Raw genomic sequence first — 25,893 nt, 5'->3', positions numbered from 1 at the left:
GTATTTGCTCTAGGAAGAGCCCGAGCCCTGTGATTGGACCTCGTTCCTCGTTCCAGATTTCTCCCTTGCCTTTCATCCTTAAATTCTTGTTCAACTCGTCTGGATCCTCCAAGGAACCTCGGAAGTTGCGTGCCTAGATGAGGACAGAGTAGAAGTCGCTGGATTGTACACGTCTGGGCTGTCTCGTGCTCTCGCCCCCGCAGCGCCCTGCTTCTCAGAAGCCAGCTGAGCCCTCAGGCGGTGACAAGAGGAGGGACACGCTGGCGGTCGTTAGGCGGCGCCCTTTCCGTACAGAAGCTGGACATAATGCAGAGGAAACAGGAAACAACTCCTCCAGAGGCCGGAACTCCGACCCTCATTGAGAGGCTGAGACCCCCCTGAGCTGCAGACCTCGTTACAGCAGGTGCAGCCTGAACTCGCCGAGCTGGGCGCGTCTACTTTCTCCGACGGAAATACAACGTGAGCCGCGGATGCGGTTTTCACTTTACCGGTGATGCCGCCCCCTGCGGCTGGGGGTGTAGCTCAGTGGTAGAGCGCGTGCTTCGCATGTACGAGGCCCCGGGTTCGACCCCCGGCTCCTCCACCCGTGCTTTTGCCTCCACTATTACGTCGTTCCCGCTGCGTGGGATTTGGTGCCGCCCGGGACGCGGGCGTCCTCGAAGAAACGCGGGAGAAGAAGGCACGGCCGCAAGGCCGCCTGACGCCCCACGGGGACGTCTACCGCGGGGCTCACCCGGCAGAACCCCTGCAGAGCAGGGCAGGAAAGGGGAAGAATGCATCTGTGACGCTTCCTAGGTTTGAGGAGCACCAGGCGGTCCAAGGCGCGGGGGCCGGGCTCCTCTGCTTCCCCCCGCGCCCAGGGTGCCCCCCACCGCGCCCCCGCTTCCGGGGACGCCAGGGCCGCGGCGGTGCGAACCCCGCCAGGCTCCCGCGGGGCGGGCAGTGGGCGCCTCCCAGACCTGCGGGAGTTTAAGCCGTAATTTGGGAGCCGGGGCGAGCCGGTAAGGGACAGGTCCTGGGGTTGGCGGCTCGGTTATTTTCTATTTTATTCCGAATCGGCGCGACTCTCGCAAGTGTACCCAGAACACACCCTCGGAGACCCCAACTAACCCCACCACCCCCTCAACCAAAACGCCTCCTGGAGCTAAGTCTCGGGGACCCGGACATTTTGTTCTTAAATCTTTAGGTGGATTAACACCTCTCGGAGCACCACACCCACAGTCCCGCGGAGACGGGGCCGCCGGGGTCTTGGTGGGATGGGGCGGGTGTACCAAGGTCCTGTGTTCACGCAGACCAACACTTGTTACAGAGACGCGGACGGCGCGACCGGGAGCATCTCTGCGAGGCGCCCGTTTCCCGCGCGAGCCCCGTGGGTGAGCGCACCAGCCTTCGCCTGCTCCTTTTGTGTTTTCAGCCGGGGCGTCGAGAAATCTGAAAGACGGTGCCTAAATCCCCTCCTTTGGAAAAAACTAAAAGCACGTTCCTCATCGCTCCTCCAGGATCGCGAGAGGGAGCAGGGACCCGTCCCCCCCACCCCCAGCTGGGTTTCCTCCTGGGCTCGCGCCGCAGACGGACGGACCCTGTACCAGCGAGGCCACAGAACTTCCTGCCAGGGCCATCGCTGGGCTGTGGCCATCCAGGCGTGTTGGCGACACGCTGCTGGTGGAATTACCTGAGCAAAGGCTGAGCGAGCGAGCGTCCCTTGTGATTCTTCCTCCTGACTCCCGACTGGGCGCAGGAACCAGCAGGGGAAACCGCTGGGACCACCTTCCTCCATTTTGCCTGGCGCGGGTTCTCCGGGCACGATCCTCTCCTGCTCTTTATGGCCTTGGCCTCGCTGTGAGTGGTGTGGAGCCCTGGAACGGCCTCAGGGAAGCTCTCGGGCAGCTGCTAAACAAAAGTCAAGACAGACAGTAAGTCCCCCTCCGGCCATGTAATTCACGAGGGCATCCCTATTCGGGATACACTTTTTCCAGGGGGAGGGAGTAGCTGACCCCAGAACCTAGAAGCCGCAGACCCGGACATGCATGGCCCACCTCAACTCAGGTTGGAACCCCAAACGTGCAGCTCCTCCTCGGGGCAGTCTGGCTGTATCACACATTTCCCGCATCAGTACCCCAGGGCCTTTGCACCGCCAAAGCTTCTCGCTGTCACCCGGGCAGGAAATGCTACAAGAAGGGCACAAAAGGGCAGAACCCGAATCGTTGCCTCAGGGAACTTAGACCCAGATGGAAAGAGGGTACAGATCCCACATAAAAACCAGTATGTATATGCTGTCACATCGGGTCAGAACCCGGGCCTGGGCCTCACCTTCCGGAGACCCACAGCGAGGCACCTGGGAGGCGCTCTGGACGCAGAGCAAGGACCTCTTCTCGGCAGGTTCACAGTCACAACAGTCCCCCCCCCCCGGGGGTTGTGGACAAATATTCCAACCTCGATCACCACAGCGGCTTCCCTGCTGTTGTTGGAAGGGATCCCGGATGGTCGGTTCTCCTGTCACTTTCCATCGGGCTCTCTTGTCCCCGTGCGGAAACTGTACCTTCCTGACTCTCTCCATTAACTGCGTGTCGCTCTCCGGTTCACCCCTGCGCTCCTCTGCGCGGAATCGCCCGGCGAGGCTCCGTCGTCGCTGGGAAGTGGCCGGAGCGCGCGCCCAGAGGGAGACGACCTTGAGGAGGAAGGCGGTGAATAACCCCGTCGCCCCAGGTGACCTGTGGATCGGAGACAAGATGTTGGAGCAGGACTCAGCGGCTGCCGACCCCCTGGGGACCGTGCGGGGGGGGGGGGGGGACTTGGCGAAGGCGCGCATGCCTTTGTCCCCGGAAGGCTCCGGCGCGCGCTGAGCCCCCCCCCCCCACGGGCGGCGGGTGTAGGGAGGCGTCCATAGGATCGAAGCGCCTCCCCAGACCTCTTTGTCCACCGCGAAGGTTCCAGAACCGCCAGCCGGGAAAGCGCGGCCGCGGGAGCTGAAGGGAGCGGAGCTGCCCGAGGAGGCGGCACCGGGGCGAGCGCGGAAAGGAGGAGGGGGCGGCGGCGCAGGACTCGGAGAGGAAGAAAGGGGCAGAGGGGCCGCGGGGTGGGTCTCTGCACCCGCATCTCCACCAGAGCGCAGGCTGCGGTGCGGGAGGGGGGGGGTGCGGGGGGCGCCTCGTCTCTGTTCCCACCCGCAGGTCCCCGTCCTCCTGCGAAAAGTGGGCTCAACCCTGGGTGCCCTACGGGAACGCGTAGCCCCCTTTGCCCCGGCTGTCAGGGCTCTGGGGGCGGCTCGCTACCTCTGGGGGTAACGTTCCCGCTGCGGGTTCAGGGGGCCTCCGAGGCACCCGAGGCGCCCTCCCCTGGACGCAAGCCTAAACACCCGCCACAGGAACGAGCTGGGGTCCCAGCGCCCGGGGCTGCTGACCGGCCGACCTTTTGTTGCCCAATCAAGATTCTGGGGGGTGGGCGGGGGTGCAGGGGCGAGTGGGGACCGGACGACCGGCTGGACAGGTGTCTCCTGGGCCAGCAGTGTGTCCACGGAGGCAAGCACAGCTGAGGGAAACGGAGGGGGGGGGTGTCTGAGATAGTTTCTCCAAAGGCCTCCTTGGCTTTCTTCTTCCCACTTCTTAGTAATAATTACGAATAAATCTTAGTAATAACGAAAGCGGTCCCGTGCTCTCCCTTCGGGTGGATTCTGTACTGTGCGAAGCAGTCTGGTCGGGAGATCAAGGGACAACTAAAGTGCGCACTTTGCGGAGACGGAAAAGTACGGGGCCGAGCTACCAGGCTCCGAACGCTTGGAGGTGCCGGGGATCGAACCCGGGGCCTCGTGCATGCTAAGCACGCGCTCTCCCGCTGAGCTACACCCCCTCGGGGACGGGGGTTTCGGGAATGGCCACTGCACCGTCTGGATCGGTTGGCAGGTCCTTCCACCTCCGAAATCTTCGGACTGAATCCTGCCTCGCTGCTGCGCCCGGGGAGAAACGCGTCCGGAACCGAAGGCCCCCACCTTCCTCCCAAGGCGGCCTGCTGAACCTTCAGATCCCCCTTCTCAGAAAACGTCCTTCTCTGCCCACGAAGCCACCAGACAGACAAAAGGTAGCGCGGGGACACAAGGAGGCGCCCCGTGGGCCCCCTGGAGACGATCGGCTCCGGTGTGGACTTGGGACAAGAGGGAATTCATTCACAGCACGCGACCCGCCACACGCGACAAGGGTGTGTGTTGGCCACGTTCAGCACCGGCTTTGGAGACGCGACAGCGCCTCTGTTCGGGCGCCGCGGTGGCTCTGGTTTTGAGGACAACACACGAGAGGACACGGCCCTGCCCCGACCGCGTCCGCTGCACAAGCTTTCTGCGCACCGAGGGGAGCCTGGGGACGCTGGGAGCAAACTGCGACACAAACGCGCCCTCTGTGACCCCTCCCGAAGCCCGCGCGTCCCCCACTGTCCTCAGTCCCCGAGGCGCGGAGTCGTCACTTCCCACCTTTACGCAAAATTCGGTGCAAATGTTAACGCAGATGCGAGTTTTGGAGAAAATCCTAAACCTTCTGGCCGGAGAGGGGACGGGGAGGAGCGGACAGGTGCCCGCAGAGGTCACGTTGTTACTGCCCTGGAGAGGCCCAGGGCTTCGACCTGGACCGAGCTGAGGAGCGGACCCGCGGAGGGCTGGAGCAGGGCGAGCGCAGGGGAGATGAGGGAGGAGAGAAGAGGCCGCGAAGAGGAGAAAGGGGAGGAGGGAGGAGGAAGGAGAGGGGGAAGGGGAGGAGGGGAGAGGAGGCGGAGGGGAGCGGGAGGAAGAGGAGGGGAGGAGGAGGGGAAGGAGGAAGATGGGGGAGGAGTGGGAGGAGGGGGGAGGAGGAAGAAGATGAGGGGAGGAGGGGGAGGAGAAGGGGGAAGACTGAGGAGGGGTGGTTGGGGGATAGGCCTGGGGGTGGGGGGAGACCGGGAACATGTGCAGGTAGAAAATGACCGAGGCCCGGTCCCGCCGCGCGGTCTCCAGGCCCCGAGGAGGGAGGTTCGGAGAAGGGAAGTCCCTTCGCTGGTTTTGCCGAAGGTCTTGGGACCCTGAGAGTGTCCCGCGGCCTGTGTCGCAGGGCACGGAGGCCGCGCATTTCCAGGGCGCAGCCCGGGTCGAGGATCCGCTGGAGCCGGGGTCCTGGGATTTGGGGGGGGCGCCACGATGTACGCACCCCACGTGGAAGCAGCGCCGAGTCTAGAAACGCGTTGTAACCCGGTTTTCTGCTCGCGCATCTCACTGGCAGCGACGGGTTTTCAGCGCGTTTGGGTTTCAAACACAAGGACGAACGGGGGTGGGGGCGGGGTTCAGCAGTGGGGACGCGGTGCGGTTGGAACGAAGACTAGACACCGCCGCGCTCCCGAGCGTTGCCAGGTGCGCACAGGCCCTGAGCTGATACACTGCTAGCCTCGTGCGCTTTCTTTCGCTTCCCTCGACCTCTCGACCTCCCGAAACTCTTGTAGGCCGAGGGCTGAGCCCAGGGGCGGGGCGCTCTGGCACTTTTCCACCCACACAATCGCCGTTTTGTTTTACCCCGCGCTGGATGGAAGGACACCTGCACAGAAATCAGGGGCACCCGCGCCCCAAGTCACCCTCGTGTCAGTGTGGGCGCTGAGGGGGACAGAGCTCGGTTACGCGCGAGCATTCACCCTGCGGAGGAATCTTTGCTCTAAACCCTTTTAAACACTCTCTTCTCTTGGATGTCCCGACAGAAGTCATTTTTATTTTGTAAATGGCGTTTAATTTTAGAACAGTAATAGATTTTCAAGAAAAAACCCTTGAGAATGTTAGAGATTTCTTCTATCCCAGCATCCAGTGTCGCTTATGATTCTCTAACATTAAGATGATATATTTGCTAAATTAATAAACCAATTGATATATTTTATTAAATGAATTCCGTAGTCTATTCAGATTTCCTTAGTTTTTAGCCTAATAACCTTGGTCGGATCCACAATACACATTACATTTACTTGTATGTGTCTTCAGGGTTGTTGTTGTTGTTGTTGTTGTTTCTGTGACAGTTTCTTAGATTTTTCTTGGTTTTGATGACTGCATTAATCAGGGCTCTCCAGAGAAACAAAGCCAGTAGGATACATAGAGATTGTCAAAAATCCAGAAACAGTAAAAATCAAAGCCAAGCAGTGAAATCGTATTTAGTAAGGGCTTACTGTGCACCAGAAACAGTTCCTGAACTCAGTCTTCAGTTCCAACACTGATAAGAAGCTCAGGGGCATGGCATCACAAGATGGCTTATAGAGTGAAAAGGAGGACATTGTTTAACCTTTAAAATGACCGGTTATTACATCGGGGGATTCAAGACAGCAGGAGATGGTTAAAAGTGATGATCTTACACCATTTTAGGAAGATGACAAGCTTCTTTTACGATTATTAGAGACATTTACTGCAAATAACCTCCATTAAGTTTTACTTGTATTCATGAAATAAGCTAGATTTGGGTTCACTTATGTGGTTTGCAGGGTTTTGTTTGCTTGGGGGATTTTTGAGGGTATTCTCATTTTATTTTATTGTAACAAGACATATGTAAGAAGAGATTTCATGTGGGAATTGGCTCATGTAGTTGTGGAGGCTGAGAAGTCCTATAATCTGACATCTACATGCTGGAGAATCAGAAAACCCAGTGGCATCATCAGTCCCAGTTGGAAAGCCTTCCAACCAGGAGCTCAGGATGTCTGAAAATGTAGATTTTCAACATGTAGATTGAAATGTAGATTTCCCAGCTCAGGCCAGAGACAGTCTCCTCTCCTTTGCCCTTTTGTTCCTCTTGGGCCCTCATTGGTGGGGGCAGGTCTGTTCACTCAGTCTACTGAATCAAATGCTAACCTCTCCCGGAAACACTCTCAGACACACCCAGAAATAATGTTTTAGCACTTCTCCCGGCATCCCTTAGCCGGGTCAAGTGGACACACAAGATTGGCCATCACAATGACTTTGATACTTTAGAGGAACTCTGGTGAGGTATTCGGTAAGATGCTCTCTGCTGGAATTGTCTGCTCTTTTGGTCATGATTAGGCTGGGGCGCTGAGTTCTGGGGAGGAAGACCACAAGGTATAAATATTTATATATTTATAGATCTATCTATATATATTTTTCATCACATATTAAGGGTATATATGACCAGCATGACTTATCATTGTTGATGTTAAAGGAGAACTTTTAAGGGTGGCTCAGGTCATGATCTCACTGTTCACGAGTTCAAGCCCTGCGTCGGGCTCTGTGCTGACAGCTGGGAGCCTAGAGCCTGCTTCGGATTCTGTGTCTCCCTCTCTCTCTGCCCCTCTCCTGTTCTTGCTCTCTCTGTCTCTCAAAAATAAATATGTTTAAAAAGAGAGAACTTTTAAAAAATATTGTCTTTGGCATCTTCGAAGCAACTGCTGGACTACACCAAATATTTTTCCAACACTTTGTAGAGAAAAATCCCAAAAGTAATGAGCTGTATTTGCTGTGTCCCACATCGTTAGTTAGCAGAAAAATAATTGTGATGCTTTCTGTTACAAATTCCTTAGTTCAAAAGAGAACAAAAACCCAGCTAAGTTAATTATATAAATAATTGTATATAATTAATTATTACATATAATGGGTAAATGCTTTTTAATTTAAATACACTTTTTCTCGTAGGCTCCATGCCCAATGCAGGGCTTGAACTCACAACCCCAAGATCGTGAGTTGCATTCCCCACCCACTGGGCGAGCCAGCCCCCCCTAGGTGTTTTAATGTAAATATATTTGAGCTACTGTGTACAAATCTCATATTGGAGTGGGAAGTTTCTTGAATCAGAAATGCCAGAGAGGCTCTAGCTTAACGATTTCAAAATTAGTGAACTTTCTCTTGCCAATTGTTAGGTTTTTCAAAACTGCCCCAAAATGACACTGGTACTTTACGAAGGATGTCTGGCACAGGCTGATTTCTCTGAGCTTCAGTACCGACATACGACCCCAGTATCTCCATATGTGTTCTCTGCCATGTAACCAAACCTTTCTTGTACTTTTTCACTCGTGTTCTCATGACTCCCCTGCTCACCTCACAAGAAAAGCAATGATCCAATGTTCCTCCTTGTCTTTGCAGCCGCCTGGTCCTAGGTCCTACTCTGTAGTCTTTGCTACCACACAGGACGGTTGTTTTGCTAAAAGGAAGACAAGATAAGACAGAAAAAAAGGGCAGGGAGAACTCACCGTATTTCCATCAAGAAGCAAACACCTACCCAACACTTACAAGTTCACCTTGAGTTCTATTTTTCAGTAACATTGAAGAATGGAACAGAGAGGGAAAGATGAAAGGAGAGGAAAAATAAAGCGCCTAACAGACATAGTTGTTGAGTCTAATTTTGAGTCACGAAACGAAACAGACACTAAACAGAGAAGCAGAGATGTTCCAACGGAGCTCCCCCACCTCTCTCTTTTCTTCTGGCTCCCTCCCCCACCCTTCCATTCGGCACCACCAAAACCTGGATCCCAAATCTTTCTGGGTGAGTGGTAAGTGCGTGAGTGGGTGGTGGAAAACGGCAATGCTTAAGGGATAGGAAGTCGTCCAAAAGTGAAAGTTACAAATCATGTGAACGGTTGAAGAAGCAGTTGAAATATTGATCCCTCTGAGATTAGATCAGAAGGGACAGCCTGGGGCTGACTTGATCCCTGGTTCAGAACCAATTTTTGGTAAGATGACGCTGGTTTTGGTCAACATCAAGTCCGGTCCTTCACACCTTTTCCCGCAAATCACATGATGGAAAATACCAACACTGCGCTTGTAATAAAGACAAATAATGGAAAGATTAGAGAATAATTGACTTACTGGCTTTGACTAAATTCTCAGGGAAAGTTGGATCCCTGAGCCCGGATAGTTCAGTCTGAGAAGTAACAGACAGACACTCACTATGAGTGTTCAGATTTCAAGGGCCTCTTCTGGCCTCGGTATCCCCGACCCCTGGTATTTCTTACTCTTGCATAGAAGCCCTTTGAAACCCGGCTTTCCAGAGAAGCATTAACAGTTGGCTTTTCCACCCCTCGCCCCCTTTTCTGGGCCTTTATCAGCCAGTTCTAGTGAGGGGCTTTAAGCCGGGAGATCCAGGGCGAGACAATGTTGGTGACTATTCATTCACTAGCGCTTTACTGCTATCTTTACTGATTAGAGGTCGCTAGCAAAATGCAGGCTGTTGGTGACTCACTGGCACACAGGCTTGCCAGTTTCCAAAAGACTTCTTTATGTTTCTGAAGACTTTACAAAAAGCTTATAAAGACTAACTTTAGGTTTCTGAAGAAACTTTAGGTTTCCGAAGACTTTACAAAAAGCTCATAAAGACTAACTTTAACTTCTCAGGGGTCCGTCCCATTGCGAGTCAAATGAAAGAGTTACAGTTTCTTGTCCAGCAAGAAAGCAGCGACCACGAAGGGACTCGAACCCTCAATCTTCTGATCCGGAATCAGACGCCTTATCCATTAGGCCACGCGGCCAGCCCGTGGGGGGAGGGTTTCCAAACCCACAAGCTGAGAAGTCTCCCTTCTAAGATTTAATTTTGTAGCTGGAGGAGGATTTAATTATCAGCCTTCAAACTCCCCTCCCCCCCAAAAAAGGAACAAAACCCCATCCAGGATCCCTAACAACCATTACTTAGAACAGGTGCACGGAGGGGGACAGAGTGACGTGATTCCTCCAAGGTCTCTGCCTCAGTCGCTGGCAAAGACCACGCGTGGGGAGGGGGGATTTGCGGGGGGAGAAATAAGAGCCCCAGGGTCGCTGACCCCAGGGTGGGGGAGCGCCCAGGTTTGGTCGGCCCTGCCCTTCGGGCTTCCTCCGGGGAAAGGCGGCCGCCGCGTCCTGCTTTCGCGCGCTGGAGACACTTTACCACAACTCATTCGTGCCGGCGGCGTTAACAACCTGACCCTGCACCCTCAAGGGCAGGGTCGCCCCCAGTGGGGCGGGGTGCTGGTCCCCGATCTTGGTCGGAGGCTGGCTCAGGTGCCTTGGGCTGACTCCCGAAGTGCTCCAAGGTGGGGAGGGGGTAGGGCGCAAACCGTGTGCACGGGCGTCGGCCTCCTGGACCCTAACAGCCTAAGGGCTGCCCCGGTCCCGGCACCCCCGCGCATCGACCCCCCGGAACCCCCGGGGGCCACCTCGTGTGAAATGTGCGTGGCCCAGTTGTCGGGGTAGGACGAATAAGAACCCCCCACAGCCATTCCCCCCCCCCAAAGTAAAGAAATGACAGATCCTCCCCATCCCTTATCCTCTGGGTTTCTGGAAGAGTCCAGACAGACCACACTGCTCTTTCTTTTCCTGTGCCCAGCACCGTCTTTCCTCCACTAGTCCTCTGGCCTCTGCACCTGCCGGTCAGTTGCTGGATCCCCTGGGCAGGCAGGGTTAGGTCACGCTGAAGAACCACTTTAGGCCATGCTCGGGATGGGATGTTCTGTCTTACCGAACTTGCCAGGATGAGTCGCCATTTCTGAGACCAGAGGAGGCTAAGCGTTAAGGCCTGGCCCCAGTGGGTCTGGTTGGACCAAGGAGATGCTTCCAGATGTTTCCTATGCATCTGACTCAGTTGAACTCCTTTCTTTCTGGAGATGGGTTCAGTGAGAAGACTGCATGACGGTCCCTTGGATCCCCGTTTGGGGAGGCTCAGGGCACCGGCAGAAGGAACGGAACCACTTCACCTGCGGGAAGGAGGCCCGGCACCAAAGTTCCTGAACTCAGGCTCCTTCACAGGCTGGGAAGGGTCTCGGCCGCTGTTCCTCTAATTCTCCCTTGTGGATTTTGTGCTCAAGGAATAGCAGACAGAGACCTCAAAACGCCACCAAATTTTTAAAAACTGGAATTTTTTGTTGCTGTTCAGTTTGGGGGAAGAACAAATTCACGATCCGCATAAGCAGCAGAGTAAGGCTGGTGGGCTGGGCAAAACCGTCCACATTTCTTTCTTGCGGAGAAGGCGGCGACGTCAGGACACGAAGACTGCCACAGATGTTTTAAAAATGACACTAAACAGCCCGTAGGTAGCTTTTGAAAAACATCAGCTTTTCTTTCTAGGGATGACACAATTTCCCCCCAAAGCCATTCAGTGTTTCTTTCTCTGAGAGTTTTATCCAATGTGCTCCAGACAGCATTTCTCTAAAAATCTTAAATATTTTCCATGAACTATTTTGTGAGGAATCCAAGGAGGACTGGAGAGTGTGGAAGTCCTATTCTTGCTGTATCTGTCTGGATATTTTGCTCGAGGACGTGGGTGGCAGAGGGTGTCCCTAGTCAGAAGAGGCTTCTGTAGCTTTGGAAAAGGGTTCTTCCTTCCTCTTTATTTTTATTTTTACTAAATCAGAGGGCCTGCCAAACCCTGGGTCAAATATGAATTCACACCTTTAGAGCAAGAGTCTCCCAATTTGGTCATGTCAGCCACTTAATTTGGGGCCTATTCTTAAGTTCTGAATTCGGAATGCGCAGCATGCCCTGTGAGTTGTGATTCGAACCATAAGTTTGCTCACTCCCGCAGGAAGAACGTCTGTAGCCCTGGAGATCTGGGCACTGACCCCACGTGCTGTGTGCGCAGCGGGCCGACAATGAAGGAAGGGATAAAGAAATGTCAGGTTTTCTATGCTACCTGCCACCTGCTTGCTCGCTGGTGCAGACACAGCTGGGGAAACAGGGAGAGGAAGTCGCCTGTGGCTACCTTTTCTGAACCTGTCTCTTTTCTCTTTCTCTTTTTCTGATACCTTTTCTCTTTCCGCCTTGCTCTTTAATAAAGCTGAGACTGGAACCAAAGGTACAAGTGCTGGTTTACGTGGAGCTGGCCTGTTACTGCCTCCTGCTGGAGGGATCCTGAGTAAGCTGTATCTCTGTCCTCTCCTCAATCCAATACTCCCTGTGCTGGCTTCACCACAGTTCAGGGGTCCCAAGGCCCTTGGATACACCTTTATTTTCAATACGAGCAGCAGACAGTGAGAGAAGACTGAAGCAGGAAGAGATGGTGAATTTGGAGGGAGGAGAGGAGGAGGAGGAGGAAGAAGAGGGGGAGGAGGAGGAAGAAGAGGGGGAGGAGTGAGGAGGAGGGAGGGGGAGGAGAGGAGGGAGGAGGAGAGGAGGAAAGGGTAGGAGGAGAGGAGGAAAAGGGTAGGAGGAGGAGGGGGAGGGAGGGAGGAGGAGAAGGAGGGGGAGGGAGGGGGAAGAGGAGGGGGAGGAGAGAGGAAGGGGAGGAGGGGGAGGACAGGAGGGAGGAGGAGAGGAGGAAAAGGGTAGGAGGAGAGGAGGAAAAGGGTAGGAGGAGGAGGGGGAGGGAGGGAGGAGGAGAAGGAGGGGGAGGGAGGGAGGAGGAGAAGGAGGGGGAGGGAGGGGGAAGAGGAGGGGGAGGAGAGAGGAAGGGGAGGAGGGGGAGGACAGGAGGGAGGAGGAGACAGGGAAAAGTGGAGGAGGAGGAGGGGGAGGGAGGGAGGGGGAGGAGGAGGAAGGGGAAAATCACAGGAACGACAGGAAGGAGGACTTTGGTCCTGAAGGAAGGCCCCAGGTGCGGAGGATGCCCGCGAGGCCCCCTGCTTGCTGAGACACCCCCGCCTCCCCGCCCCCACTGAGGTGCACCGTCGCAGACACTCGGCGGTTGAGCGCGTGTCGGGACTGATCACCGCCCTTGTCTGTGGGTGTTTGGGGGAGGAACGAGGCAGGACGAGGTCGCTCTGTCAGCACTACTATTTCTGAAATCTTTGGGCCGCGACCACGCCAGGGATGAGGCGCTGCCTTCAGGCCGACCCCCGACAGCGCTCCGCGGCTGTCCCCGCTCTCTCAGCCCTGGGACTGCTCGCCCTGCGCGGGGGCGGCGGTCCCACCCAACAGCAGAGGGAGGGGTCCCTTGTGGAACATTGTCGTGCGCCTTCAAGCTCTTCCTCCTTCACGGTCGGCCCCTCCGACGTGTAAGGGTGCAAACAGGGGCCGTGTGAGCAGCGTGTGTGCAAATGGGAAACATTCAGGTGCCGGTGCTTGGCTAGAACCCAGAGCCTCCGCTCTGAAACCTGCCGGCTTCCTGGAGGAGACGGTGCATCTTTGGTTCTGAACAACTGGGGGGTGGGGGGACAGAGAGGAGAGAAAAAGAGGAAAAGGTCCTGGAGATTGTAACGTGTCTCTAAGGGCACTTTTTCCCAGTGAGGAGAATTCAAAGGATGTTATTTGAGAACCAGGACACGAAACGATAGGAAGTGCCCCAATGTGCAAACCAATATTAGATACGCACGGAGAGGAAGCAGCGTGTGAGCCTGGATAGCTCAGCTGGCAGAGCATCAGACTTTTAATCTGAGGGTCCAGGGTTCAAGTCCCTGTTCAGGCGTAGTCACTCTTGTTTTGCCCTGAGCACCCAAAGGGTGTAGGAGAGAAGGGTTTCGCTTGCACATTGACTGGAACTTTGTCTACTCTTTGATTTGTAGGCGCCACCTCTATGGAGATTGCTGGCCTGGAGACTCACACTTTTATGGGGTTTTTAGAGAAGAGTCATCAGGTGACTGGAAAGAGGAGCAACCAACACTTCTGAACCCTAAAAACAAGAAAAAAAATTGAAACAAAAATAATTTGAATGACAGTGGCAATTTCATCAGAAACCATAGAGGCCAGAAAGAGTGGCATATATATTTTTTTTAATTTTAGAGACAGAGTATGCAACAGAGTGTGCAAGCAGGGGAGGGTCAGAGAGAGAGGAGAGAGAGAATCTCCAGCAGGCTCCCCGCTCAGTGCAGATCTTGATGTGGGGCTTGATCCCACAACCCTGGGATCATGACCTGAGCTGAAAAAAAGAGTAGGGCACACTCAACCTCCAAGCCACAGGCATCCCAAGATGGCACTTTTTCAAGCGCTGAAAGAAAAGGACTGTCAAACCAAAATACTATATCCAGAGAAAATATCCTTCAGGAATGAAGGGGAAACAAGACACTCCAGGTCAAGGAAAACTAAGATAATTGCTCGCAGCAGAACTACCCTAAAACAGTGGCTCCAGTAAGTTCTCCAAACAGACAGAAAATGATAAAGAAAGCAATGTTGGGCATCAGGAAGGAAGAAAATACACTGTAAGCAAGAGACATGGCAAATATAATAAATTTTCATCATCTGGAGCTTTCTAAGTTAGTGTTTGACAGTTTGAAGGAAAAGGTATAACATTGTCTGACATGGTTCTAATGTATGTAAAAGAAATTGCTAAGACAAGTACATTACAAATGAGGAAGGGTAGAGTGACAAGAAGGGAGGTAAGGTTACTATAGTTCGGGCAAAATGGTGACACGAGGTGTCTGTGGGAAGGCAAATCCACATGATGTACGTCTTGGAGCAGCTGCTGAGACTCTATGCGAAGAGAGACAGTCCAAAATGCTATACATAAATGAATATGGAATCTGAAAGATGTACAAGTAGTCCATAAAAAAGCATAAAAAAAGGAACAAAAAGCGAAAATCACAGAACCAAGCAGAAGCAAAAAAATAAAATGCCAGACTTAAGCCCTAATGTATCAATAATTGCATTAGATATAAATAGTCTAGGTACACCAATCAAAACACAGATATTAAGAGGGTGGATTAGAAAACATGACCCTGCTGTCTGCAGGAAGCTCACGACAAATATAAATACAGAGGCAGGCTGAAATTACGAGGGGAAAACAGATATGTCACGAGGGACAGCCGGAGTAACTATGTCATCAGTAAAGTAAGCCTCAGGACAAAGATCATTAACAGAGACAAAAAAGGACATGATATAACGGTAAAAATTGTACATTTCCAAGATGGCAGAGTCATCCCTGATACGCACGCACCAAACCACAGAGCTGTGAAATATGCGAAGAAAAAACTAAGAACTGCTAGAATTGAAAAGAAAAATAGAGGGGCGCCTGCGTGGCTCAGTCTGTTGAGCTTCCGACTTCCGCTCAGGTCATGATCTAATGGACTGTGAGTTCGAGCCCCGCATCGGGATCTGTGCTGACAGCTCAGAGCCTGGAGCCTGCTTCAGATTCTGTGTCTCCCTCTCTCTCTGACCCTCCCCTGTTCATGCCCTGTCTCTCTCTGTATCAAAAATAAATAAACATTGGGGCGCCTGGGTGGCTCGGTCGGTTGAGCGTCCGACTTCGGCTCAGGTCACGATCTCGCGGTCGGTGGGTTCGAGCCCCGCGTTGGGCTCTGTGCTGACAGCTCAGAGCCTGGAGCCTGTTTCAGATTCTGTGTCTCCCTCTCTCTGTGACCCTCCCCCGTTCATGCTCTGTCTCTCTCTGTCTCAAAAATAAATAAACATTAAAAAAAATTTTTTTTTAAAATAAATAAACATTAAAAAAATTTTTTTAAAGAAAAGAAAAATAGACAAATCCACAATTATAGTTGAAAACTTCAAAACCTCTCTCAGAATAATTGATACAACTGAACAGGAAATGATCAAGCATAAAGAAGAACGCAAAAATACTATTGGCCAACAGAATCCATTTTTCTTTTTTCTCATTTTTTTTAAATGTTTATTTATTTTTAAGAGACAGAGCGTGAGTGGGGGAGGAGCAGAGAGAGAGGAAGACACAGAAGCCAAAGCAGGCTCTGGTTCCGAGCTGTCAGCACAGAAACCAATGCAGGGCTTGAACCCAGGAACTGTGAGATCAGGACCTGAGCCGAAGTCAGACACACAACCAAATAAGCCACCCAGGCACTCCCAAAACCCAGTTTTCTTATCCAGTTTTATTGAGATGTATGTGACATAGAGCACTGTATACGTTTAACGCATACAGCGTAACAACTTGAGTTACATGTATTGTGAAACGATTATCGCAGTGACTTTAGTTAACATTCATCATGTCATAGATAAAAAAAAAAAAGAAAATACGTGTTTCTCTTTGTGATAAGAACTCTTAGGATTTACACTCTTAATGACTTTTTTAAATATGAAATTTATTGTCAAATTGATTTCCAAACAACACCCAGTGCTCATCCCAACAGATGCCCTCCTCAATACCTATCACCTCTTAATGACTTTCGAAAATACCATACAGCAGAGTTGACTATAAATGACTTATTATATCCCAGTACTTATTTATTAGTAACTGGAAGTTTTTACCTTTTTTTAAAAAAAGTTTTTTTTTAAATATTTATTGGTTTTTGAGAGAGATAGAGAGCCTGTGAGGTGGAGGGGTAAAGAGGGAGCGAGACAGAATCTGAAGCAGGCTCCAGGCTCCGAGCTGTCAGCACAGAGCCCAACGTGGGGCTCGGGTCCAGGAACTGTGAGATCATGTCCTGAGCCTAAGTTGGCTGCTCAACTGACTGAGCCACCTAGGCACCGAAGAAGATTCTACCTCTTGACCACATTCATCAAATTCCCCCATTCTCCACCCCCCACTCCCTGCCTCTGGTGCCATAAGTCTGATCTCTTTCTGTTAGTGTCTTGGGTGCTTTACTTTTTATTCCACATATAAGTAACACCATACAGTATTTGTCTTTCTCTGACTTATTTCACTGAACACAATGCCTGCAGGGTCCATCCATGTTATCACAAATGGCAGCATTTCCTTGTTTATGGCTGAATAATATTCCTGTGTGTGTACCACAGCTTTATATATAAAATTTGAGGGGGGAGGGGCAGGAGAGAGAGAGAATCTTAAGCAGGCTCCATGCTCAGTGCAGAGCCTGACACCGGGCTCCGCCCCACAACCCCGGGATCATGACCTGAGCTGAAATCAAGAGTTGGAGGCTCAGCTTACTGAGCATATTTGTAAAAATACTATTGAGTCTATTTTGAAAATGACAGAAACTGATTCGTCTGGGAGAAATTCCCTTACCCGACTTACAGAGCTGCTAGAACAGGATGATAAGAAAGAAGGGATGGACTTCGCTGAGGAAGAATCTAGAAAAGTATCAAACACAAAGATCTTCGAGTTCTGACGTGTGAGTGTGTGTGCATGTGTGTAAAATGCTGGTGGTGGCAGGACAAGAAATGTACTGAGCTCTCTGGTCACATAAAAGCACAGTTAGGAAAGTCTCCAGAATTACCGAGTGATGTTTCTTTGCATTACACCAGGAAGAATCTGGATATTGGTTGGATTCACGATATTTATATTAAGGACGTGGGCTTTGTTTTTCCTGTTTGCCCCATGAACACCATAGGAACTGTTTATTGAATATCTATTACAGTAGCTGGACTGTGTACGCACAGTGCTATCGGAATGCCCGTGTTTGTAGAGGTATTGGACAGTTTCTCAATGGAGAATCTTTTAAAGATCTCAACATTGTGTTCAAGGCAAAGAGCACACTCATGCCCTGTTACATGTAATTCAGGAAGCCTACAGGTAACAAGACTGTATTGCACATATGAAACTTACTAACAGTAGATCCTAAAAATCCTCATCACGAGACAAAAAGCTGTAACTATGTATGGCGATGGATATAATAACTAGACTTCCTGCGATGATCATTTTGCAGTGCATACCAATATCAGATCATTATGTTGTGCACCTGAAACGAATATAGTTTTATAGGTCAATTATATATCAATTTAAAAAGAAATAAACGTGAAAGAATAGATTTAAACAATAGATCTAAAGTGTCACCATTGTGTCACCATCATGGTAATGATTGATTACCATAGAAAATTTATCCATCTATTTTGAAACTGTGGGTAAAAGGGGGCACCTGGGTGGCTCAGTGGGTTCAGTGTCTGACTTCAGCTCAGGTCATGATCTCACAGCTCTTGGTTCAAGCCCTGTGTTGGGCTCTGTGCTGACAGCTCAGAGCCTGGAGCTGCTTCGGATTCTGTGTCTCTCCCTCTCTCTCTGCCTCTCTCCCGCTCGTACTCTGTCTCTTTCTTTCTCTCTCTCTCAAAAATAAGTAAATATTTTTTTTAAGTGATGGATAAAATTTTGGTGAGGAATGAAGTACTTGTTTGACCTCAAATATTTCTGCCCATTTTACAAACTAACTGAATGAAGGGAAACATTACATTTAGTTAACCCCACTAATAAATGAAAAACCCTTATGTGATACACTGAGAACGAAATCGTTTGTATTTTTGCCAAAGTGTGTGACCCGAACCCAATCGTGAAGAAACACCAGATAAGCCCAAACTGAAGGGTCTACTCGACGACTGGCTTGAGTTTCTCAAAACCGCCAGCGTCGGGAAAGGAAGGAAGGGTCGAGGAGCCATCCCAGATTGAAGGACACAGAGAACAAGAAAGCCACCTGCCGCGCATGATCCTGAACCTGGCGGGGAAAGTCGCTCAGAAGGACCTTTTTTTCATGATTGGTGGAATTCAAGTACAGCTGGGTGTTACGTCGTAGTACGCTATTAATGCTAACATTTCAGAATTTTAACTATTAGAAATAAGACCTGACAATATGCAAGTTATTCTGAAATCAGAAAAAAATAGTAATTTGTGTGTTTCCATTTGGGGGGAAGAGAAAAAACAAGTGTGGCAAAACGACTGAAGTGGAGAAATCCGGGTTCGGTGGCGGTCGCTCCTGGCACAGGAAGCCGTGTCTGTGTCTGCAAAGCACCGACCCACCGACCACGGAGGTCGCGACCCGCGGGAGCGCTCCGCACGAGGGGCCCCGCGGGAAGTGGGAAGAAGGGAGTCACCGCTCCCGGCGCTGCCCGCGGACCGCAGGGGGGTCACCGGCCGTCCGGCCGCCGTCGCGGGTCGGGTCCCGGGTTCGCGCCGTCGCGGGTCCCGCCCGGGTTCGGGTTCGTGTAGGGGGCGCGACTCCGCGACGCGCGGAGGGCGAGACGGAGGGAGGGCGCCGGAGGGGGGCGGGGGGCGTCCCGGGCGGCCGCACCTGCTTCGGGAACCCGAGCCAAGGGCGCGCGCCCTTCCAGCCTCGCCCATAATGCGGTGCGACAGTCACTGGGTCTGTGGGGATCCCGGGTCCTGTGGGGTCGGGGGGTCGGGGACCCACACTGTTTAAAAGCCGCAGCTGATTCTGAAAACCAGAGGGTTTGCCAGGCCGAGGCCTGGAGACGTCGCCGCGGACTGAGGCCGGGCTGGGGGGGCGGGGAATGGGAGCTCGGCGCGGGAGGTAGGCGACGGGGCCCCGGGGGGCACCGGAAGCGGGCGGGCGGGGGTGACAACGGCGAGCGGAGGGTCGCGTGAGTGGGCACGACAGGCCGGGGGGGGGTGCGGGGGGAGAAGATCGGTTCCCGGTCCCGAAGGGAGCTGAGCGCGCGTTTTCCCCGGACGGTCGCGGCGTCGCACCGGAGAGGAGGCGCGCGGCGGAGTCGGCGGGGTCGGCGGGGTCGGCGGGTCCGCGCAGTCGGTGCGGTGGGTGCGCCCAGCGGGGTCCGCGGGGTCGGTGAGGTCGGCGGGGTCAGCGGGGTCGGTGGGGTCGGCGCCGTCGGTGCGCCCGGCGGGGTCAGCGGGGTCGGTGGGGTCGGTGCGCCCGGCCGGGCCGGCGGGTCGGCCGGGTCTGATCCCTGCGCGGTGACGGCCCGAGAGGAGCCGCAGGTGGGAGCGGGGTCTGCCGGCGTCCGCACGTCGGGCAGCGGGAGGAACGAGTGTTTCCTGGACGTTGAGTGTTGAGGTAGAAGCCGTGGCACGGACCCTAACTGGCGCCGGGACGGCGGGCACCTTGTGTGAACAGGTGCAGGGTGTCGGCTGGGTCCAAGGGCCGACGGCTCGGGACTGTACGTGAGCGGTGACATCTGTCGTGTAAGCAAGCCTCCGGAATCCAGGTGTCTGTCTCAGAATCTCACCCCCGCTTCTGCAGGGGCCCCGGCGTTGCCCGTGTCCGATTCTTGGGGGCACAGGGAGAGGGACCTGTCACGGCCCCCTCGTAACAGAAGCCTTGTAAGAGTTAAGGGGGACAAGCAGAGACTTAGGCTCAGTGGACAAGGGGCAGACGTGAGGGCAGCAGGGGGAGGAGGAGGTGCAGGATTTCTTCCATGGAGGGAGGAGTGGCCTGCGAGGCAACAAGTGTGGCCCGCTGCAGAAGCAGCCATACTGGAAGGAGATATTTTAATCACAATTCACTCATAGTATAGTTTTTAGCAACTTGATCCCAGACGAGAGAACTGGCCAAATTAGTTGGGACGGAGAGGACACTTCGGCGTTTGCCATAGGACTAGAAGTCCTCCAAGTCTAGCTTTCCGAGACCCCCAAATAGTTTGATAGAACCCCTGGCATTTTGGTAGATCAGGTCTCCCCGCGCCCACTGGAGCTCACCCACAGAAAACTCAGCGGCTGTGTGATGGGACCCACAAAGTCACCTAAATTATTGTCCGGGGGATTGGACCTGGAATCTGGAAGTCTGCTCAACAGCACCCTAATTCCACATGCCCTCTCCAGGTCCTTTCTCACTAACACCCCACGCTCCATGTGCTTAAATGCTAGAGAAAGCACTCAGACTAAAGAGAATGCATGGAATGACCACATTACCCCCCTCGAAAACGGCATCCTGGAACAAGTAATTGGCCCCAGGGAGCACCACCAATCAGCAGCCAGGCAGACTCCAGGCAGTCCCCCTCGGGAGTGCCCGCTGTAGATTTTGTCACTGGGGAAGGGAATCTGGAAATAAGGACATCCCAGCCTGGCGGAAAGTTAGACTTACAGACTGGAAACAAATTTAATTCCCTCCCAAAGACAAATGATCCAGCAGGAAATAAATCCACAGAGAGCAGCAGTTTTGAAACCATCCTGCATCGGAATTCTTGAAAAGGTGCCGTTAGGGACTGAATTGTGTGTCCCCCCTCCCCATCTCCAAATCCATATGATGTCCTCACCGCACAGTGCAACTGTATCTCAAGATGAGTCTTTAGGGAGGTAATAAAGGTTCAGTGAGATAAGGGTGCCTCTCATAGGAAGAGGAAGAGACACAAGGCGTGTGCACACGAAGGAAAAGCCACGCGATGGGACAGCAAACGGAGAGGGCCGCTGTCTGCTGCCTCCTGAAAAGGGCTCACCAGAAACCAGCCCTGCGGCACCTTGATCTTGGCCCCCAGAACTGTGAGGAAAGAAATTTCTGTTGCTCGAGTCTGTGGTATTCTGTTACGGTGACCCTAGCGACTAATGCAGGTGCCACCAGTGGGTCAGGAACTCCTAGGTGTTCCCTGGCCACACAGAGCAGAGGCGAAAGTGCAGAGGAAGTGGCCGCCCTTCACCCGCAGAAGCGGCCGACACACCTGTGTTCTTGTCACCTTTGCATCTCTTTCCCATTGTGACAGAAAAGCCTTTCCTACTTCCTCACCTGAGGGCCTTCTTTTGATGTTAACGGAGGCCTCCAGGCAATGTTTTGTTTCGAGATTTAAAACAATGGTGAAAACGGGGTGAGTGAAGAAGTGTAGGGAAGCAGATATTATGGAATATCGATTGAGAATGCGTTGATCCACCTTTATTTCTTTCATGTTTGGAAGGCCCCTATTGAGGTCCCTGGCCATCTCCACCCCCCCCAGTCGTCCAGCATCCTTCGGCTTGCTCACCCCGGAGGGCTTGGGGTCCGCAAGTGCTGGGGGTCTGTAAAGCAGCCAGAGGAGTAATGCTGCTCTCATTCTGCGTTTGGCCCAGAAAACAGAAAGAACCAAAGAAGATGTAGGTAGGGCGATGCTGTTTCTTCTCCGTTGTTGTATTTCCCTCTCTTTAATAATAGTGCACGGTGGGAACCACGGTGAACCGCTACCTCGTGTGCGCGCTTTTGTTCGGGTTCAAGGGATGTTGTTAGGGTCCCGTCCCCCTGGGTGGTGTGGGGGCTCACAGCAAGAGATGAGGGAGAATTCAAGACAACCCATTAGGTTTTTCCCTCCATGTGTGCAGGAATGGAACAAAAAGTTAGGAGTGCTAGATCAGTATTTCTTGAAGAATTAAAAAAAAAAAAAAAAAAAAAGCTATAGCTTGGAGGTGCCGGGGATCGAACCCGGGGCCTCATACATGCAAAGCATGCGCTCTACCACTGAGCTACACCCCCCTCCGCGAGGGCTCGTTGCTAACGGTTATCTGGAAATAAGTTTTGTTTTCTGAGGCCCTTGATTCCTGCCTGTTGTGGTGGTTCAGTGTTAACGAGGCTCCCGCGGCTGCTTTGAGCAGGAGGCCTTCAGGAACCAAAGAGGGGCACTGATTCTTCAGAGTGTAGAACTTGAGATGGAAAGGAAGACACTGGAAACGTGTCCGGTGATAGCCAAGAAGTGTCTCCTGTGGCTTCAACACGTGTTTACAGTTTCCTTCTCCCATTCCTGCCAAGGAAGTAACCAAGCCCCAGTTTTCAGCTCTTTCGCTTTCCTTCAGATGTATCTTACCCTGAGACACAAGGCTTTGGAAAGTCAGCATTTTCCAGCCTAAAATGGTTGATAATATTTCTTTTTGCTCCATTGGAATATTAAGTATCAGATTTAATAGGGAAAAGGCATCACGACCCTAAAAGGAAACCCTAGAGTGATGCATTCAGCATTTCACTTAAAGGGTCGTTTCTCTTCAAACTTAGGAGGCCCTGCCAATTGTCCAAAATCTCTTTTTCAAAAGGCATTCATTAGGCATGAAGGAAACAGCTTTGGGGATGGAGAGAAATGTTGGATTGTGAGAGTGAGACCAAAGGTAAAGAGACACAAGATTTAAGGGTCAAGGGAAAAATCATCTATTTATTTATAGGAAACATCATGCCATTATCAAACAGAAGAAGTGCAGAAAACAGGTTATAAAAATTCTTTTGGAGATGGAGGGAGGGGGGAGGATGGGAACATGAGGAACATGAGCTAGCTTTGCTCACATTAAATTCGAGATACATGCAGCGCACTTGTGAGGATGCCACACGGCCAACTCAGGATCACCTGGGCTTCGAGCCTTGGGTTTGTGAGTCACTGGGAGACCCAAGAATCAGAAGCCAGATAAAGACCAAAGAGTGTGCTCATTAGCGTTCACCGCTGGACATTTCTTGAACCCTGGGACTTATCCTGGTTAAGACTGTGTTCTTTGAACTACATGAGAAGATGCTGAGAAAACCAATTTCCTGGTACCGGATTTCTAGTGGTTAAGTGTTTCGCATTCTGGTTTCCCCATATATGAGCTTTTGCCAATATTCCTAAAATGACTGAGTCCTTTCTGAAATTGGAGGAATAAGATTTGTCTGGCAGACTAGTTCTCTCACTTGGCTCATGGAACTTTTATTTCCTTTATTTTCTTTTATTTCCAGTATGGTTGATAATGCAGTGTTAAATCAGTTTCGGGGGTACAATATAGGGATATGACATTTCTATGCATTACTCACTGCTCATCAGGACAGCTGTGCTCTTAATCCCCTTCACCTATTCTACCCGGCCCCCCACCCACCTCCCCTCTGGTGACCATCAAGTTCTTCTCTGTAGTTAAGAGTCTGTTTCTTGGTTTATCTTTCCCCCCCACTTTGTTCATTTGTTTTGTTTTCTTACATTCCACACTTGAGTGAAATCATATGGTATTTGTCTCCTCCAACTGACTTTGCCGTGCAATTCCTGGGTCGTAGGGTAGTTTTATTTTTCATTTTTTGAGGAGTCTCCATACTGTTTTCCGGAGTGGCTGCACCAGTTTGCTTTCCCACCAGCAGTGCGAGAGGGTTCCTCTTTCTCCACATCCTCGCCGCATCTGTAGTTGCCTGAGTTGTTAATGTTAGCCATTCTCATAGGGGTAAGGGGGTATCTCATTGTGGTTTTGATTTGTATTTCCCTGATGATGAGTGATGTTGAGCATTTTTTCATGTGTCGGTTGGCCATCTGGATGTCTTCCTTGGAGAAGTGTCTCCATGTCTTCTGCCCATTTTTTAATTGGATTATTTGGTTTTTCGGTGTTGCGTTGTATAAGTTCTTTATGCACACATATATCCACATAATAATGGATACTCTAGTTTTCTGGTTGCAGAGTTGTCCTTGCACATACACGAGCACACACCACACACATTCTACTACAACATTGCAGGGGTTCTTTCTCTGCAGATTCCCCCCTGCAATTGTTGTGTGGGTTAAAAACATCACACACACACCCATCAAGACAGAAATGAGTTGTAAGGGTAATGGCATGTAACATATTGGAATTTCTTAGGTTGTAAAACTTTAAATGAAATATTCGCTATGTCGGTTAACGTTTCATCCAAGACCTCAGTGAATAGGAACCAAGAGAGTGTGACAAAAATGCGCCCCCGCCCTCCCCCCACGTGCCGGGGCAAAAGCCAAGCTGCCGAAACCCGGGGTCGAACCAGGGACCTTTAGATCTTCAGTCTAACGCTCTCCCAGCTGAGCTATTTCGGCTGCTGAAAGGTTCTTTCTTTAGTCATTCTCCAATTGGTAAAGTCTGCATCGCGGGGCCAGGGTACCCCCCCCCAACGTGTCCGCTCCCACTTTGCTCGCAGGCATCCGCTTCCCCGAGAGTTGGGGGGGGGGAAGGGCTCCCAGAAACCCTGCGCGAGGAGAAGGCCTTCGGAGGCAGCGGGTGAGCTGGAGGAGGAGGGGCGGGTAGAAACGGGTCAGCAGGTGCTCCCTGCGTGGTCGCCTGGGGTTCCCCACGACGCGAACGCCGCTCGGGGATGCAGGGAATTCAACACGGAATTACCGAGTCTTCTCCGGTCCTTTCTCTGTCTTGCTCCTCAGGGGCGAGCAGCAGGAACTGGGCTAGTGGGCACGTGGGGGTGGTGACTGGCTTCTTGCACGGGGTTCAGGAAATCCGGACGAGCCGGTGTTTCCTCCCTGGCTTCCCGGAGCGGACACTGCGGGCGGCCGAGGGGAGACCCCAGGCGGGGACTCAGGTAGAGACGTTGGGCAGGGACCCAAGGGGACACCTTGGGCAGACACCTTGGGCGGAGACCCAGGGAAAGACCCCAGGGAGAGACCCTGGGCGGAGACCCCGAGCGGAGACCCCGGGCAGAGACCCAGGGAGAGACCCCGGGCGCGGACCCAGGGCGCAGGTTGAGGCCGATGAGGCCCTCCCTTGCGCCACAGCCTGCAAGACGAGTTGTTCAAAGGAGAGGAGTACTGGAGTGCCGGAGACAGACAGGTAGACGCGAGAGCGCGGGTACGAACCCGCTCACTAGGAAAGGGCGGAGCCCCCCTGAGCCACACCTCTCACCGCAGAAATGCCCTCACCCTCCGGAAACCTGAGCCACATTTCTGAGGAGTCTTCAAGGACAGAAAATCCACCGTGTCACACGCCGCCGTGCCCTAAACCTCTGAACGGGACCCCGTGCTAGAAGTGTAAGAGGAAGGCAGGCCAGATAACGGCGCTTCTGCTCGAGGACCACTCTCCCCATCAGTCCCTCCCAAGGCCCCCGCCCCGCCAAAGGCCCAGGGCATTTTTCCTGCACGGAAAAACCACAGAGATCTCCAGATGGAACTCTCTCCTGTGTCCTCAACCTCTCTCCCCTTCGTTTCTTCTTTCCCCTTCTTCGTAAGTTTGTCAAGCCCTCTCCGCGTTAGGAAGAGATGAGCCACAGTCTCAGAAGGCATTTCAATACTTACAAATTACAAATACTCTTACCTGGCATATGTGAAGCACTTCTACAAAACGCTAAGAAAAAGACTAAAATCTCGAAAAGAAAGAGCAAATTCAGACGCACTTCACAAAAGAGGATCCCCATATAGCCAGTAGGCGATTTAAAAGGTGCTCAACGTCTTTTGCTAGCAGGGAGATTCAAATTTAAAAACAGTGAAATACTCCTCCTCACCAGCATCAGGTTCTGCTGAGGGTTCGAAGCAGCTGCAAGTCTCAGGCATCTCTGACCAGGCTTTCCAGCCACCCGCACATCTGCGCTGGGAAACTGAAAAAATTTTTTTAAAGATTTTATTTCTAATCTCTACACCCAAAGTGGGGCCCAAGGTCACAACCCTGAGATCAAGAGTCGTGTGCTTCACCAACTGAGCCAGCCAGGCGCCCCCAGAAATATTGGCTGGAACTAAATATGCATATGACCTGTGACCCCGAGACCACACCTGTGCGTGTGCCCAAGAGAAATGCATGAGTATTTCCCTTGTGGAGGGGT

The 25,893-nt window shown here is 52.3% G+C and overlaps 6 non-coding genes across 6 annotated transcripts; 2 read left to right on the top strand and 4 right to left on the bottom strand.

Moving 5' to 3' along the window:
- The first annotated feature begins 511 nt into the window (after nucleotides 1-511).
- Nucleotides 512-583, top strand: TRNAA-CGC. The gene has a single exon. It is a non-coding gene; the product is annotated as a tRNA-Ala (tRNA).
- Nucleotides 584-3,774: 3,191 nt separating this feature from the next.
- On the bottom strand, nucleotides 3,775-3,846 carry TRNAA-AGC. Its single transcript has one exon. It is a non-coding gene; the product is annotated as a tRNA-Ala (tRNA).
- A 5,537-nt stretch (nucleotides 3,847-9,383) lies between these two features.
- TRNAR-CCG lies at nucleotides 9,384-9,456 on the bottom strand. Its single transcript has one exon. It is a non-coding gene; the product is annotated as a tRNA-Arg (tRNA).
- A 3,769-nt stretch (nucleotides 9,457-13,225) lies between these two features.
- Nucleotides 13,226-13,298, top strand: TRNAK-UUU. Its single transcript has one exon. It is a non-coding gene; the product is annotated as a tRNA-Lys (tRNA).
- An 8,494-nt stretch (nucleotides 13,299-21,792) lies between these two features.
- Nucleotides 21,793-21,864, bottom strand: TRNAA-UGC. The gene has a single exon. It is a non-coding gene; the product is annotated as a tRNA-Ala (tRNA).
- Nucleotides 21,865-24,096: 2,232 nt separating this feature from the next.
- On the bottom strand, nucleotides 24,097-24,169 carry TRNAF-GAA. Its single transcript has one exon. It is a non-coding gene; the product is annotated as a tRNA-Phe (tRNA).
- Nucleotides 24,170-25,893: the final 1,724 nt, after the last annotated feature.

The sequence above is a fragment of the Lynx canadensis genome, chromosome B2 (assembly GCF_007474595.2).
Source record: "Lynx canadensis isolate LIC74 chromosome B2, mLynCan4.pri.v2, whole genome shotgun sequence".
NCBI lineage: Eukaryota > Metazoa > Chordata > Mammalia > Carnivora > Felidae > Lynx > Lynx canadensis.
The sequence above is the reverse complement of the archived record's forward strand: the minus strand, read 5'-3'. Positions and strand labels throughout refer to the sequence as shown.